This window comes from Puntigrus tetrazona, unplaced genomic scaffold (assembly GCF_018831695.1).
Source record: "Puntigrus tetrazona isolate hp1 unplaced genomic scaffold, ASM1883169v1 S000000001, whole genome shotgun sequence".
Taxonomy (NCBI): Eukaryota; Metazoa; Chordata; class Actinopteri; order Cypriniformes; family Cyprinidae; genus Puntigrus; species Puntigrus tetrazona.
The window spans coordinates 2,700,712-2,717,757 of NW_025047681.1; the positions used below are offsets into that span (position 1 = coordinate 2,700,712).

General features: G+C 37.4%; 1 protein-coding gene and 2 long non-coding RNA genes across 51 annotated transcripts in view; 1 reads left to right on the plus strand and 2 right to left on the minus strand.

Moving 5' to 3' along the window:
- LOC122331512 (trichohyalin-like) overlaps window positions 1-17,046 on the plus strand; it is a 590,129-nt gene that overhangs the window by 275,571 nt on the left and 297,512 nt on the right. The window lies entirely within an intron of this gene.
- Window positions 420-5,253, minus strand: LOC122331629. The gene is made up of 4 exons (XR_006248258.1): window positions 5,201-5,253; window positions 4,524-4,571; window positions 805-840; window positions 420-430 (listed from the first exon to the last, which is right to left on the minus strand). It is a non-coding gene; the product is annotated as an uncharacterized LOC122331629 (long non-coding RNA).
- LOC122331611 lies at window positions 5,919-11,710 on the minus strand. The gene is made up of 5 exons (XR_006248234.1): window positions 11,696-11,710; window positions 8,528-8,584; window positions 7,071-7,121; window positions 6,264-6,311; window positions 5,919-5,993 (listed from the first exon to the last, which is right to left on the minus strand). It is a non-coding gene; the product is annotated as an uncharacterized LOC122331611 (long non-coding RNA).

Below are 17,046 nucleotides of genomic sequence, written 5' to 3' on the forward strand. Positions count from 1 at the left end.
AATAACACATGGAAAAAGAGAAAACAACTTTGAAAAACACCACTGAAGTGCTTGGCTCTCCAAAGGGGGCAGTGGCTGTATGTATAAGTGTTATACTTGGCATATTCAGCTGATAGCACTGTACAGACAGGAATGTGTATAAATATATATATACATTATTTATTTTTTTATATATATATATATATATATATATATGTCATGAAGAATGAAGTTGAACTTTTGAAGGCAAAGGGGGTCAATCTGAGCTTAAGTCGTACCTATTCATGCCTTTCTTTATGTGTCTTTTATAAACAAAAAATGTCATGTGTTTTTCTATATTTTTCAATATTAAACTATTGCTAAAATATCAATATATTCTATATTCTATTCTAATACTATACCTTGCTTGAACGCGCTACCAGAATTCTTCTTGTATTGTTCCAGTTCCTGACTAGAATTAAGAAATATAGCATAAAAATACACAACATTAAAAGAATACACTATTAATCACAACAGATGACTGTGACAGTTCTGACATGTGGTAAAAAATGTTTCTTGTACCTTTAAAAATATATATCAGAGAATTAAAGCAAAATTACACAGACAGGGACTAAACTACAAGGAATAATTAAAAACAAACATGTTAACAGTATCATAATCAGACTAAACAATGACAGGAAAATTACCAAAATAGGAAACTTTTAGCGTTTCTATAAAAAAAGGGGATAAATTTAAAAATACTATTATAAAAAGCTTATAATAAAATATAGTAATGCTGCATTTACACAGTTAAATAATGTTTTAAATGACTTCAGTTAATATTACCTTTTTTGTTTCAGCTCCTCTTTGTATCGATATTCACTGTTTTAAAAGAAATAATAAAATGTATACAGTAATATAATAACACATAAAAAACAAAAATACAAGTTTAAGGATGCCATTGAAGTGTTTCATGATGTGTATATATATATATATATATATATATATATATATATATATACAGTATATATATATATTTGAAAGCAAAAAGTTGGTCCAATTTGATTTTAATAGGTCGTACCTATTTATGCCTTTATTTGTGTTTTTTTCAACAAAAAAAATGTAATGTGTTTTTCTGCACAGTTTTAAAATATAAAACTATCCTTAAGGACTGAAATTATCAATATATTCTATATTTTATTCTAATACTATACCTTGCTTGAGAGCGCTCAGAATTTTTCTTGTATTGTTCCAGTTCCTGACTAGAATAAGAAATATAGCATAAAAAACACAATATTAAAAAAATATATTATTCAGTGCAACAGATGACTCTGACAGTTCTGACATGTGGTTAGAAATATTCCCTGTCTGTCAGTGGCAGTAAGACAGAATCGGTGGCATCCCTGTTGTTCAGCGATTCCCCTGGGTGTTTCCCCAAAGAACAGTTTCTGAACACGGTCGGCTTCCATCTTTTCAAAGATGCCGCTCCAATCATGCTCTCTTGGTTGCAGTTGTTGTGGTCTGTCAACAGCCACGATCGTAGTCTTCAGTGTCTGAACATCCAGCACACTGAGGCTGTGTTCGTGGATGGTTAATGCATTTGTTATGAGCATGTAACCATGACAGCACTGCAATCCCATCTCTCTCCTCATGGGGATGAGTGGGCCCCTCTGTCACTACCTATGCTGGTTTTTCTGCTCTGGCGATCTGAGGATAACAGTGAGAGCATTTCTGCCAGGCCAGTCCTAGCGGACCTTTCATTTCTCCTGCAGCAGCTCTTCTGCGTCAATGATTTTTCTGCGCTGTCTGATGATGTTCCCAGCATATCATTTGGTGCACTGATAGAAGATCAGATGTCGATATCATTTATCCTCTGAGGATGAAGTTTTGATGTGTGCTTCGGGCCGGCCTACTTTCACATCGTCCTGAGACCCTGGCCTAGATACGTGCTTTAGGATCTTGGTGAACAAAACAACACAAGCTACTAAAAAGAATCACTTTCTCAGAAGAATCCTTTGTGTCTCCTTCTAAAACTGTTCACAAGCCATAAAACTGACCGAGCACCCATCGCAGTGCCTTTCTGTCTACAGACCACCTCTACCCCACCCCTCTCATGGTGTGAATGAATGTTTGTGATTTTGTTGTTATATGGGATGTAGGAAATGTTCTATAAATTATAGAACATTGCAGAGATGCAATCTCCAAATGGGACGGAAACTCTTTGTTAATGTAAAGTAATTAATGGATGCAAGAAGAGCCAAACTGGGTGTGAACACGCCCTGTAGCCCTCATTGATTGGACAGCACCACCCAGGGAAAAAGCCTAAATCAGCTGTTTTAAAACTTTGAAATAAGAAGCTTTCAAAGAGGAGAAAAGAGGAAAGAAGAAGTTTCCTCTCCTTCGGAGAAGTTTCCTCCATCGGGCAGTGCACATTCCATGACTTGGAACAACTTTTCCGCAATGCAAATCAATGATGTGCTCCAGCGTTCCTTCATTGAGAACTCCATTTGACTCTCTGCAGCTACATCTCTGAAACTCCCAAAGCTGAGCAGCCCAGCGACGAGAGATTTTCACAAATTGTCACAAATTTTAAATTCAAACTCCGCACAGATCTGCGCTACCCAGCTCAGAACTATTAAGTCAGATAAACAAATAAGTGATACCAATTTGTGGTTATTTTGCTGATCATGAAATAGACAAAGTTGGTAAGATACCTTTAATTATGCTAAACGCTGGACGGATTAGCCAATAAAGTGTATTTTATACATTTCATGAAACCAACTCCAATTATTAATATTTGATTCCCCAAATATTAATTGAAAAGCTAAATTCACTTAATTCATATTAATAATCAGATACAAATCTTATAGTGCTGAAGGTTCCCACTACGCATTTCTTCAATCAGGTGGTGAGCCTGCAAGCATTACCCCCAGAGCAGGCACATCCAGCCTTAGCATTGCTGTGTTCCGCGTCTACACGGACTACACCCAGAGCCTCAGGAACTCTGAGCAGCTCTTTGTCTGTTACGGTGGTCAGCATAAAGGAAAGGCTGCATCCAAGCAGAGGTTGGCTCACTGGATAGTGGATAGTGCCATTGCCTGAGCGTACCATTCTCAGGGACAGCCATGCCCCTGGGTGTGAAGGACCACTTTACCAGGAGTGTGGATAACTTCCCTGCGTTGGTGCACGGCGCCTCTCTACCAGACATCAGTAGAGCTTTGGGCTGGGCGATACCAAACACATTTGCATGTTATTACAATCTCCACATCAAGCCAGTTTTTTCCCATTTTTTAAGCAACCGGTAGAAACTGGTCGGCTATCAAACTTGCTGTGCCATTCCCCTCACACTGGGATGCGTCGCCTTCTCACCTGGTCGTGTTCCTGGACAGCAAACCCTGGTTGAGCATCCTCGCAGTATCAGCTCTCTTAATCAGAGCTAATCAAGCTTAATTTCGAGCTTAATCTCTTAATCAGAGCTAATCAGGGCTCCAAGCAAGACCACAGTCTGTCACAACATAACGTCTCCATTCTCTATACATATGTAAATACGCAACCAACACATTTCCTGTACCTTTAAAAATATACAGTATATTAGAGAATTAAAGCAAAATTACACAGATAATTACTTAAACTAAACTACAAGGAGTAATTAAAAACACGTGTGAATGGAATCATAATCAGGCAAAACTAGGACAGGAAACTGACCAAAAAAGAAACGCTTTAGGCGTGGGGGAATTATTGTGATAAAATTGTTACTATGAATTAATACTATGAATTCTACTATGAATTCAATGAATAATAATAATACTATTAGAAATAATACGAACTCTTGTTATTTTGACACAAAAATACAACAAAGAATATTGTTTACATGTAGCATGTTGATTTTGTGTTTTATGTATGTAGTTCTGTATCTTTCTTTGTGTCTGTGAGTAAAAGCATCTGTGACCCGTGCTCCTTCACACTAGAGTTTATGGTACATCAAATACATTACACTGTACATCCATTAAAATCAACTGAGCCTATAATAAATTATAGTAACATATAGTTAATATATTAAGTCGTTTGTTTGATAAATTGTTACTGGAAAAAATAACATTTTTATTTATAATAGTGTTATTCCACCAATGATTAAAACAGACTTAAGAATAGACTTAAAAAATAGACTTAAGTAATGTTATGAATAACTACAGTTTTATTACCTTTTTTTTCCAGCTCCTCTTTGTATCGATATTCACTGTTTTAAAAGAAATAATAAAATGTATACAGTAATATAATAACACATAGAAAACAAGAATACAACTTTAAGGACACCATTGAAGTGTTTGTCTCTCTAAAGGTGGACTGTTGCTGTATGTATAAGTATTATAATTGACATATTTAGCTGATAGCACAGTACACATGTATATATACACATGTATGTATGTCATGAAGAAACGAAAGCAAAGGGGGTCCAACTTCATATTAATAAGTTGCACCTATTTATGCCATTATTTGTGTTTTATATAAACCAAAACTATTGCTAAGAACTGCAAATATCAATATATTGTATTATAATACTATACCTCGCTTGAACATACTCAGAATTCTTCTTGTATTGTTCCAGTTCCTGACTAGAATTAAGAAACAAGACACAATATTAAAAAAATACACTATTAAGTGCAACAGGTAAGAAATGTTTACTGTACCTTTTAATATATATATATATATATATATATATATATATATATCAGAAGAATTAAACATGCATATATATAATAGAATAGCAATATGCTTGTTTTACTGCAATTAACTTAAAATTGTAACACCAGGCCAGAAGAAGGATCTCTGATCTGTCTGTCTTCACTCCCTCTGCTTCTTCTCCAGTGTTTTCCTGTTTGGCGGCCAGATAGTCGGGGCTATACCAAACTGGACAAGCAAAGTATTGTTTTGTTGTTGCAGACTTTAAAGCGTTTTCTCTTTATATCTAGTTTTCACGTTGTTAGCCATTGTCATGGTCAAAGCCTTTGCCTAGTTTTCATAGTTTGTCTTATTTTCATTTGTTACTTTGAATTGTCCACTTGGATTTTGACCCTGGACTATTTCCTGTTTAATGAATGTTTTGCTCCCTGCCCTGACCATCGCTTGTTTACTGGATTAAGATTACAATTCTACAATTCCCTTGGATATACCATTTGCTGTCGCAGAAAAATGCATCTATGTAAAAAGTCTCTTAAAAACTGTATATTCTATAATACTATACCGTGCTTGGAGTTCATGCTGAAAATTCTTCTTGTGCTTTTCGAGTTCATCTCTAGAAATAAGAAATATCCCATAAATAATACAACAAGTAAAAAGAAAGCTAATATTTTGTTTGGGGTTTTTTCATTTGCCAAAAAGGTTTTATAAGATGTTGTGAAGATGCTTTGGTAAGACTTTAGAGTAGAGAACAGTGATGGGATCAAACACACACGCTATTAACTGTGACGTTTCCTCAAACTCCAAAGTTGCTGCTTATTAATGCTTAGTAAGATAGTATGGGATGAAATATTATTAATACTTTTCTCCTATTAAATTCAGAACAGACAGAGATAAGCGTAAAAATAATGACAGTGTTGTGTCGCGTCTGTCATCATGAAATGACGTATGACTGTCAGTACCAATCAAAAATGAGTGTTTTGATTAAATACAGCGTGGGGACTTTTTACATCAATCTTACAATAATTAAAACAATTTTTACTAGCTGTAATTTACGTCAACTACAGGTACATTACACTGTACATCCATTAAAATCATCTGAGCCTATAATCAATTATAGTAACACTGCATTCTTATTTCAGTAGCAGTACTTTCATTGTAGCGTAAATTTGTTTGATAACTCGTTACTAGAAAAAATCATTTATTTTTAACATTGTTATTCCCATCAATGATCATAATACACTATTAAGTACTGTTATAAATGACTTCAGTTAATATTACCCTTTTGTTTTAGCTCCTCCTTGTATTGTTTCAGCTCATCTTTGTATTGGTTCAGCTCCTCTTTACATTGATATTCACTGTTTTAAAGAAAGAATACAAATGCATACAGTAATGCAATGACACATGGAGAACAAGAAGAATAAAGATGTCATGAAGAATAAAGCGAAGTTTTGAAGGCGAAAGGGTTCAACTTGATATTAATAAGTTGTACCTATTTATGCCTTCATGTGTGTTTTTAAAAACAAACAACAAATAGTAATGTGTTTTTCTGTATAGTTTTAAAATATAAAAGACTTGCTGAGGACTGAAATGATCAATATATTCTATATTTTATTGTAATACTATACCTTGCTTGAAGGTTCTCAGAATTTGTCTTGTATTGTTCCAGTTCCTGACTAGAATGAAGAAATAGTACATATAAAACATACGTATACACACACACACACACACACACACACACACACACAGTAAATGTTACGTTACGCTGATGCAGGATAACCATTCTTTAATGAAGAAAACAAAAAAATTAATAGTTAATTGGTTTACAGTATGCACCCTTAGTATATTCTGTGAAAAACTGTAATAGATCTAATGGGACATGTCACATAACAAATGTACATATTTTATAGGTACACTGCAAATATTTCACTTTTTGTAGCATTTACTCTACCGTGAAAAATGACGTAACGATAAGTATGTTTTACTGAACCAAAAAAAAAGTCTGGGCTATACCAAACCGGACAAGCAAAGTATTGTTTTGTTGTTGCAGATTCTGCTGAGTGTTCTCTCTTGATATCTAGTTTTCATTGTCTCTACTGATTCTCTGCAGAGTTTCTCTGCTTTATTGTCACTTATAATAAAGACAATAATAATTAAGTCTGACTTCTAGCATCAAAACCTCAAAATTTGGAGAGTGATTACTCCACACGAAATGAAACGTTTCCTGTGCTTCTTTCAATATATATCATGAAGAGTAAAGGCAGAATTCAGAAATGAAAAGGAGGTCCAACCTGATACTAACAAGTTGTACCGAATTACTCGACTGGTGAGTATGTCCTTCTTTCTTTGATGTAAATAAGAAAAATGCATTGCTGTACAGTTTTGAAATTGTAAAAGTATTGCCATGGACAACATTACACTCTATAATACTATACCGTGCTTGGAGTTCATGCTGAAGATTCTTCTTGTGCTTTTCGAGTTCATCTCTAGAAATAAGAAATATCACATAATATGCAGAAAAGGTTTTAAAAGATGTTATGAAGATGCTTTTATTAGCTGTATCAAGGTATACCTACAATACACACATCATTTTGAGGTCTAATCCTTGATATAAACCAAGCGTTAACTACAAATGTTGCTTCTTATTAATAGTTAGAAAGGTTAAAGTTGTTAAGTATAGTTATTGGGTTGGGTTAAGCATGTAGAATATGGTCGAACAAAATATGTATCAGTAGTAATAAACAGACCTTGTGTTAATAAAAGGTATGATAATAAGCAAGTGGTTAACAATGAGAAGTGGTCTATTTATTCATTACATTAGGTGTACAAACATATAAACAAAACAAAACAAATAAACATAACACAAATGATTATGACCAGTGTTCGGCACATTACTTAAAAAAAGTAATTAGTTATAGTCTTGCAAAAAGCAACTGAGTTAGTAATTGAGTTACATTATTAAAAGTAACTAATTACCAGGGAAAATAACTATTTAAATATGTCAAATAACTTGGATGTCTCCAATATAAATATGGTAAATAAATGAAAATGATACTCAACAGAAAAAACATTCTACACTAATCTACACTATTTGAATGTTTCTGTGGGATAATGTGAGAGACACCTATTAAATTCAATATATTATTGAAAATATTATCAACTCTCTATGGACACCTTGGGAATATAATCGTCATAGTATTTTTTTCATAGCATTATAATATGATTTTGTGCTACTTTAGCATTTTAAGATGAAAGGACTTTAGTATTTAGAATAACCGTGAATATGTTGACTGAACTTTAGGACTGGTGTGGTGCTTAAGATATCGTTTGTCTTTTAGCATTTCTATTAAAAAAGGGTTGGACACACAAAATAATTGTGATAAAATTGTGGTACTACAAATTCAACTAGTAATAACAATATAAAACACACTAGGCATAATGAGCTGCTGGGTTTATGAATATTAATCACATTGTCTGTGCTGATTTGCTGAAGACTTCCAAAGGTTCTGTTATTTGGAATGAAAATACAACAAAGAATATTGTTTACATGTTGTACGTAGATTCTGTGTTTTATGTATGTAGTTCTGTATCTTTCTTTGTGTCTGTGAGTCAAAGCATCTGTGACCCGTGCTCCTTCACACTAGAGTTTATGGTACGTCAAATACAGGTACATTACACTGTACATCCATTAAAATCAACTGAGCCTATAATCAATTATAGTAACACTGCATTCTTATTTCAGTAGCGGTGGTAGCACCATTGTAATGAGGGAAATGGTAGTTCATTTGATTACTTGTTAAAAATAACGTTGTTTATTTATAACGTCATTATTAACATCAATGATCATAATAAACTATTAAGTAACATTATAAATTACTTCGGTTTATATTACCTTTTTTTTTCCAGCTCCTCTTTGCATTGTTTCAGATCCTCTTTGTATCGATATTCACTGTTTTAAAAGAAAGGATACAAATGTATACAGTAATATAATAACACATGTAAAACAAGAATACAACTTTAAGGACACCATTAAAGTGCTTAACTCTCTAAAGGTGGACTGTGGCTGTATGTATAAGTATTATAATTGGCATATTTAGCTGATAGCACAGTACAGACACATATGAACGTACAGAGTACATATGTATTTCATGAAGAATGAAGGCAACATTTTAAAGGCAAAAGGGCCACAACTTGATATTATTAAGTTGTACACATTTATGCCTTTATCTGTGTTTTTATAAACTAAAAAAATAAAAGTAATGTGGTTTTCTGTAGTTTTAAAATATAAAACTATTACTAAAGACTGAAAATATCAATACTATACCTAATACTATACCTTGCTTGAAAGTGCTCAGAATTCTTCTTGCATTGCTCCAGTTCCTGACTAGAATAAAGAAATATAGCATAAGAATACACAACATAAAAAATACACTATTAAGCACAACAGATTAAGCAACAGATGACTGTGACTGGTAAGAAATGTTTCCTGTACATTTTAAAATATATATCAGAAAATTAAAGCAAAAATACACTGACAGGAACTAAAATGAAAGCTACACAATACTGGGACTGGTGTCAGACTGCTCCTCCAATTCTGACTGCCTAGGGTGTTCAAGGAAGCTCCACCAGCTTGGAGCCAACTGTCTTGCTGGAAGTGAGTGCGGTCAGGAGTGCTGCCTTAGCAGACAGGAATTAAAGCACAACTGACTCTAACGGCTCAAAGGAACTCTCTGAAGGCCAGCCAGAACCACAGAGGGATTGTATGAGGGCACAAGGAGTAATCTAGAAGGATTTAACCTTCTGGCCCCGCTCAGGAACCTCACAATGAGATCATGCTTTCCCAAAGGCCGGCCGTCTATAGCATCATGACAAGCTGAAATGGCAGCCACATACACTTTCAAGGTGGAGGGTGATAGCCTATGCTCCAACTTTTCTTGCAGGAAGGAGAGCAGTACTCCAATTGTGCACCTTTAGGGGGTCTTCTCTGTGAGAAGAACACCAGTTACCAAACAGTCTCCACTTCAAGGCATGGGCTGGCCTCGTAGAGGGAGCTCTTGCCTGAGTAACAGTTTTCACCACAGCCTGTGGTAAATCATTTCTGCCACGTCCTTCCAGAAGCCACACAGGAGGTTCCACAGATCTGGATGCAGGTGCAACATGGTGCCAATCCCCTGAAAAAGGGAGTCCTTTCTCAAAGGTATGCGCCAGTGAGGGGCTGTCACGACGAGATTGAGTTCTTAAAACTAAGTCTGAGTGGGCCAGTATGGAGCAACCAACAGGACATTTTCCTCGTCCTCCCTGACAGCTGTGTGCCAGCACGTCTGGGCTGAGAAACCTTGGTCTGGGAAGAGAACAGCTGGTAATAGGAGGATACACAAAATGTGAACAGATCCCCCTGAGCCTCTCCGAATCGACTCCAAATCAGCTGAATCGTCTTGGGGTGGAGTTGCCATTCTCTGGGAAAGTAAGCTGTCATGAAAGCGCATCAGCTGCATGATTGAACTCCCCCAAAATATGTACCGCATGCCCCATGCGGCATGATTGTAAACCCCCTTGATGGTTGATGTACGACACAGTTGCAGTATTGTCCGTGGAGACCAATACATGCTTGTCAGCAGCGGCCTGAAGAGCTGCAGAGCTAGATGCACTGCCAGTAGCTCTAGGCAGTTGATGTGCCGAAGCAGACAAGTCCCTATCCAGAACCTTGAGGCTGCCTGCCCGCTGCATGTAGCACCCCAGCCTGTCATGGAGGCATCTGTGGTTACAACCACATACTGTGACACTTGTTCCAAAGTCTGACCATCTACTAAAAGTGTGATGACAAGCCAGCGTGATTGTCACACGGAGTGTCCCACTGCACCATACCCATCTTGGGACTCAGGAGTGTATCCAGTGCTGAAGTGGTCTCATATGAAGCAAACCCGAGCGGTGTGACTGCAGCTGTGGAAGCCATATGCCCCAGGAGTCTTCAACAGGAGCTTTTGCAGGGCCCAGTTCAAAACTCACAGGTCCAGGTGCGGTCAGAAAGCTACCACCTTTCTTTGGGACAATGAAGTAGGGGCTGTAAACCCCTCTTCACCTTGGCGACTTGTTCACCCTCCCTGAAAAGCAATTCCTCTCCAGGCCATCCATCTTAGGGTCTCTTACTTGTCTTCCTAGAGGACTTAGAGGCAGGGTGGACTCCGCCCTCCTGCACAATGCCTAAAGGCCTCAGGCGGGAGCCTAGGACAATTCCACCAGGTGGGGCCGCACAACTAAAACGTCATCTTTAAAAAAGATGCGAATCGACCTTGCACAGAAATTGCTCTTCTAGGTGAGAAACCCAGGGTATAACACGGATGCCACTAATCGCGTCTTCAAACAGCTTCTGTTTCAGCTTCTCCTCTTTCTAGTAGCACATTAAAGCTTGTAGTCATAAGACTGTCGGCTCTGAAGCAAAATCTGATGAATGGTTTTCACCTATTTGTACTGTGTGACGGGAACGGGCTGTTCATTGCCGTTTTCTCTTAATCAGAGCTAATCAGGGCTCCAAGCAAGACCACAGACTGTTGTCACAACAAAACTCATAGTGACTGACAGACAGGAAACTTTCTTAACAAAATTGTGATACTACGAATTCTACTACTAATAACAATATAAAACACATGATGATTAATGAGTTGCTGGGTATATGAATAATAATCACATTGTGCTGATTTGCAGAAGTATTTCAAAGGAATTCCATAATTTTGGCATGAATTTATGTATAATGCCATTATTCCCATCAATGATTATGATACACTGTTAAGTAAGTTAAGTAAGTTTATATTACCTTTTAGTTTCAGCTCCTCTTTGTATCGATATTCACTGTTTCAAAATAAAGAATACAAATGTATACAGTAATATAATAACACAGAAAACAAGAAAACAACTTATATATATATATATATATACATGAAGGATGAAGGTAACATTTTTAAAGCAAAAGAACAATGTGTCTTTTCTGTAAAGTTTAAAAAGTTTTATTTTTGCTAAGAACTGAAAATATCAATATATTCAACATTCTATTATAATACTATACCTTGCTTGAAAGTGCTCAGAATTCTTCTTGTATTGTTCCAGTTCCTGACTAGAATTAAGAAACATAGCATACAAATACACAAAATTAAAAATATATACTATTAAGCACAACAGATGGCTGACAACTCAGAGAATTAAAGCAAACCCTACGGACAGGAACTAAACTATAAGGAATAATTAAATGAATGGAATCAGACTAAACAAGGACAGGAAAATAACCAAAATAGGAAACAGGAAGAATTAAGAGGGCAAAATATTATAGAATAATCTACACTATTATAATATTTCTGTGGGACAATATGAGAAACACCTATCAAATTAAATATGTTATTTAAAATATTAGCAACTCTTGGGAAGAGAACTTTAGTATTTAGAATAACCATGAATATGTTGACTAAACTTTAAGACTAGTGTGGTAGGACACTTAACCTCTAGTGATTATCATCGAATTGATTACAGAGATCGTCTCTGCATTTAATAACAAATTGTTCAAGCTCTTCATTATACATCCCTGTCATTGTACTCTTCTACATTATACTGTACAGTGCTTTGATGCAACCTGTGTTGTTAAAAGCGCTATATAAATAAAATGATTGATTGATTGAATGATTGTGTGGTGCTTAAGATATCGTTTGTCTTTAAGCGTTTCCATAAAAAACAGGGGAAAATGAAAAATAATTGTGATAAAATAGTGGTACTACAAATTCCACTACTAATAACAATATAAAATGCACTAGGAATAATGAGCTGCTGCTTTATATTACCTTTTTCGTTTCAGCTCCTCTTTGTATTGATATTCACTGTTTTAAAAGAAAGAATAAAAAATTAAGGACAACGTTAAAGTGCTTGGCTCTCCAAAGGAGGACTGTGGCTGTATGTATAAGTATTATAATTGGCATATTTAGCTGATAGCACAGTACAGAAAGAAATTTGTGTATATATATTGTGACGAGCGTCCCAAGCAGCCATCAGTGTCGCCCTGGTAACCAACGAGGAGCACGTGCATGCACTCGTCACAGGCTGACCGGTCTCAGCTGTTGCTCATCAGCGGGCCGGGATAAAAAGGCACGCTGTCAATGAGCTTTTGCCTCCATGACTGCTGGTATTAACGACTCTTCTCTTGTCCCCTGCAGAAAGCAGCGTGTAGACCGGTTAGTCGGCACCCCACGGCACGCATTCACTCTGCACCAAGAAGGAAGAGAATGAGCACCGTTGCCCGCGTATCCCACAGACTGGCACTTTCACCCGTATTTCTTTTGGTTTTTGGCTTTGTTGAATAAATCCACCCTACTTGCTGTGAGTTTCTTCACCCTGTCACGCTGGTGGAGAATGCTGGCAAGAGTGAAGAAACACCGGCAAGTGATCTCGTCTTCGCTTCCTTATATTTTTTTTTTTCTGCCCCCTTTTAGTTTACGCGTGGCGTAGCACTCCTCCCCCTGCCATGGAGGAACTGATACAATGGCTCACCGAGGTTAGCATCTGCCAGCAACAAATCATGGAGCCCCTGGCTCTCGACAGGCGAAACAGAGCAGGAGGTCGCCGCCTACAATCCGCTGCTGCCCAACAGATTCCACTGCGGACCCCGAGCCAAAGCCACCAAACTGCTGCCAAAAATATCCGCAGATGATGATACAGAGGCGTACTTGCAAATGTACGAGACAGCAGCCAACGCAGAGGGTTGGCACCCCGAGGAGTGGGCACGGATATTAGCCCCCTCATAAGCGGCGAGGCGCAGCGCGCGTACTTCTTGCTTTTCGTGCGCGGGCGGCAGAGAAGCTACCAAAGCGTGCGCCGAGAAATCCTCTCCCGACTCAGGCCCAACAACACCAATACAACCAGGAGCCCAACCAAGGAAATTCCAGGCCTTAGACCAAGTGATGGTCCTCGTTCCCACAGCTGCCTGCAAGTTTCTGGCCACCTGGCAGGGCCCATACACAGTGCTGAAAAGGTTTGGGCCTGAAATATACCATCTACATCAGCTTGGACGATGCAGAGCAGACCAGCGATATAATATCAACCTCTTAAAGAGATGGGTAGGGAATGGGGACCAGCTTGCTGCCCTCGCTACTTCTGATCTCGTGGTTGTGTACGTCAACGCCCATCTCTCGGCTGCCCAGAAGGGGGAACTCCAGCACCTGATTGGTCGGTTCTCTGGCGCGTCTTCCCCTTACCCCAGGCAGACCAACGTAAAAGAGTATGACATCCGGATGGCCCCAGCAGTCATCGTCTAGCAACTGAGGCTCGTCGACAAGCTATTGAGGATGAGGTCCAACAGATACTGAATTTGGGGGTAACTGAACCATGGTGTTTTTCTCGATTGCTGGGAATGGTTCAGTACATACAGTATTGACCATGGACCTCACCAATGGATACTTAGAATCAGCTAATCCTAAAACCACTTTCTCCACTCCCAGTTTTCATTGGCAGTAGCGGACCCTTCCCTTTGGCTCTCACGGTGTGCAAGCTACCTTCCAAAGGATTTAAGCCATTATTTGTGTGTTTTTTATAAAGAAAAAACGTTTTTCTGTACAGTTTTGAAATATAAAACTATTGTTAAGGACTGAAAATATCCATATATTCTATTCTAATACTATACCTTGCTTGGCAACGCTCAGAATTCTTCTTGTGTTGTTCCAGTTCCAGACTTGAATTAAGAATATAGCATAAAAATACAAAATATAAAAAATACACTATTAAACGCAACAGATGAAAGATGATTTAATTATAGCACTGTTATTCCCATCAATGATTATAATACACTATTAAGTTATTACTTTATATTACCTTTTTGTTTCAGTTCCTCTTTGCATTGTTTCAGCTCCTCTTTGTATTGAAATTCACTGTTTTAAAAGAAATAATAAGATGTATACAGTAATACAATACACATGAAAAACAAAAATACAACTTTAAGGACACTATTGAAGGGCTTGTCTCTCTAAAGGAGGACTATGGCTGTATGTATGAGTATTATAATTGGCACAGTACAAACAAAATTGTATATACATAGATATAAATATATAAACTATTGCTAAGGACTGAAAATATTAATATATTATATATTCTTTTCTAATACTATACCTTGCTTGAAATTTCTCAGAATTCTTCTTGTATTATTCCAGTTCCTGACTAGAGTTAAGAAATATATCATAAAAATACACAATATAAAAATACACTATTAAACACAACAGATGACTGTTACAGTTCTGATATGTGGTAAGAAATGTTTCCTGTACCTTTTAAAATATATATATATCAGAGAATTAAAGAAAAATTACATGGACATAAAGTACAAGGGATAATTAAAAACGTGAATGGTATCATAATCAGGCAAAACAAGGACAGGAAAATGACCAAAACCAAGAAACACAGGAAGAATTAGGGGCAAAATATTATACAAAAATCTACACTATTTTAATAGTTCTGTGGGATAATGTGAGAGACACCTATCAAATTCAATATATTGATAAAAATGTGATCTACTGTCTATGGAAACCTTAAGAATATAATCGTCATAGTATCTTTTAATAGCATTATAATTTGATGTGATATGATCACATTGTCTGAGCTGATTTGCTGAAGAATTCCAAAGGAATTCCTTTAATTTGACACAAAAATACAACAAAGAATATTGTTTGCATGTAGCATGTTGATTTTGTGTTTTATGTATGTAGTTCTGTATCTTTCTTTGTGTCTGTGAGTCAAAGCATCTGTGACCCGTGCTCTTTCACACTAGAGTTTATGGTACGTCAAATACATTACACTGTACATCCATTAAAATCAACTGAGCCTATAATAAATTATAGTAACACTATTTTTTTTTGTCAGTAATGGTAGCACCATTGTAACGGGGAAACAGTATTATGTAATTTCCATAAATGATTATGATAAACTATTAAGTAATGTTATAATTGACATAAGTTTATATTACCTTTTGTTTCAGATCCTCTTTGTATCGATATTCATTGCTTTAAATAAAAAGAATACATATGTATACAGTAATATAATAACACGTGGAAAACAAGAATACAACTTTAAGGACGCCATTGAAGTGGTTGTGTCTCTAAAGGTGGACTGTGGCTGTATGTATAAGTATTATAATTGGCAAATTTAGCTGATAGCCCAGTACAGAAAAGACATTTGTGTGTCTACTGTATATATATATATATATATATATATATATATATATATATATATATATACACACACACACATACGGACACACTGCTCCAATGAGAGAGAGCATTTTTAGCACAGGGACATAGTTTGGACTTTTTCCACCTTTTGTCACTACTAATAAATAAAAGTACCCTCTGGGGTTTTTGTTTGAGCTCTCCATTTCATGTGATTCTTCTCCGCGTGACACTGGTGGAGAATGCAGGCAGAAGAGTGAAGAATCACCGACAAGTGATGGGGGTAAGAAGAGTTTTTGTTCTCATTTTCTGTTTTCCTGGTTCTGTCAGTTAGTCGAAGCGCTCCCCCCAACATGGAAGAAGCATTACAGAGCTCTGCGAGGTCAGCATCCACCAACAGCAAATCGCTGAGCACCTTGCCTGTCGCCAGGGTGAGACTGAGAAGGAACTTGTGTCTCTCAGAACAGCTGCGGCTCAATGCGTTCTGCTGCCTGACCGCCGTGCCCAAGACACCAATCTTCTGCAAAAAAAGACTGTCCACGATAATGCAGAAGCATATATAGAAATGTTTGAGACAACTGTGAATGTTGAGGATGGCATCCTGATGAGTGTTAGCTCCCTCTAATGGGTGAAGCCCAACGCGCCTATTTTTATCTCCTATTCAAGGCGGCAGATAAATTCCCTCTACATGCTACGAGCCCATGCCCACCGAGGGCAGGACAAACACAACTTGGATCACACGTCCTGTTTGGGATTCGGGAAGTTCCTCAGGCCTCAACTGGCTTCACCTCCTTCAAACTCCTCTTCACCTCCTGGATGTTGCCAAGGAAGCCTGGGAACAGCAGCTGTCAGCCTATCGGAGAGTGGTCAAACACATCAAAGAGATGAGGGAGAGGATCGACTGGGTCATGCCATTAGTTCGGGAACACCTCCGCAATGGCACAACAGGCCCATCAACACCAATTCAACCAGGCAGCCCAACCATGGGAATTCCAGCCCGGAAACTGAGTGATGGTCCACGTTCCCACAGCTGCCTTCAAGTTTCTGGCCACCTGGCAGGGCCCATACACAGTGCTGAAAAGGTTTGGGCCTGTAACATACCATCTACGTCAGCTTGGACGATGCAGAGCAGACCAGCTATATCATATCAACCTCTTAAAGAGATGGGTAGGGAATGGGGACCAGCTTGCCACCTCGCTACTTCTGATCCCGTGGTTGTCTA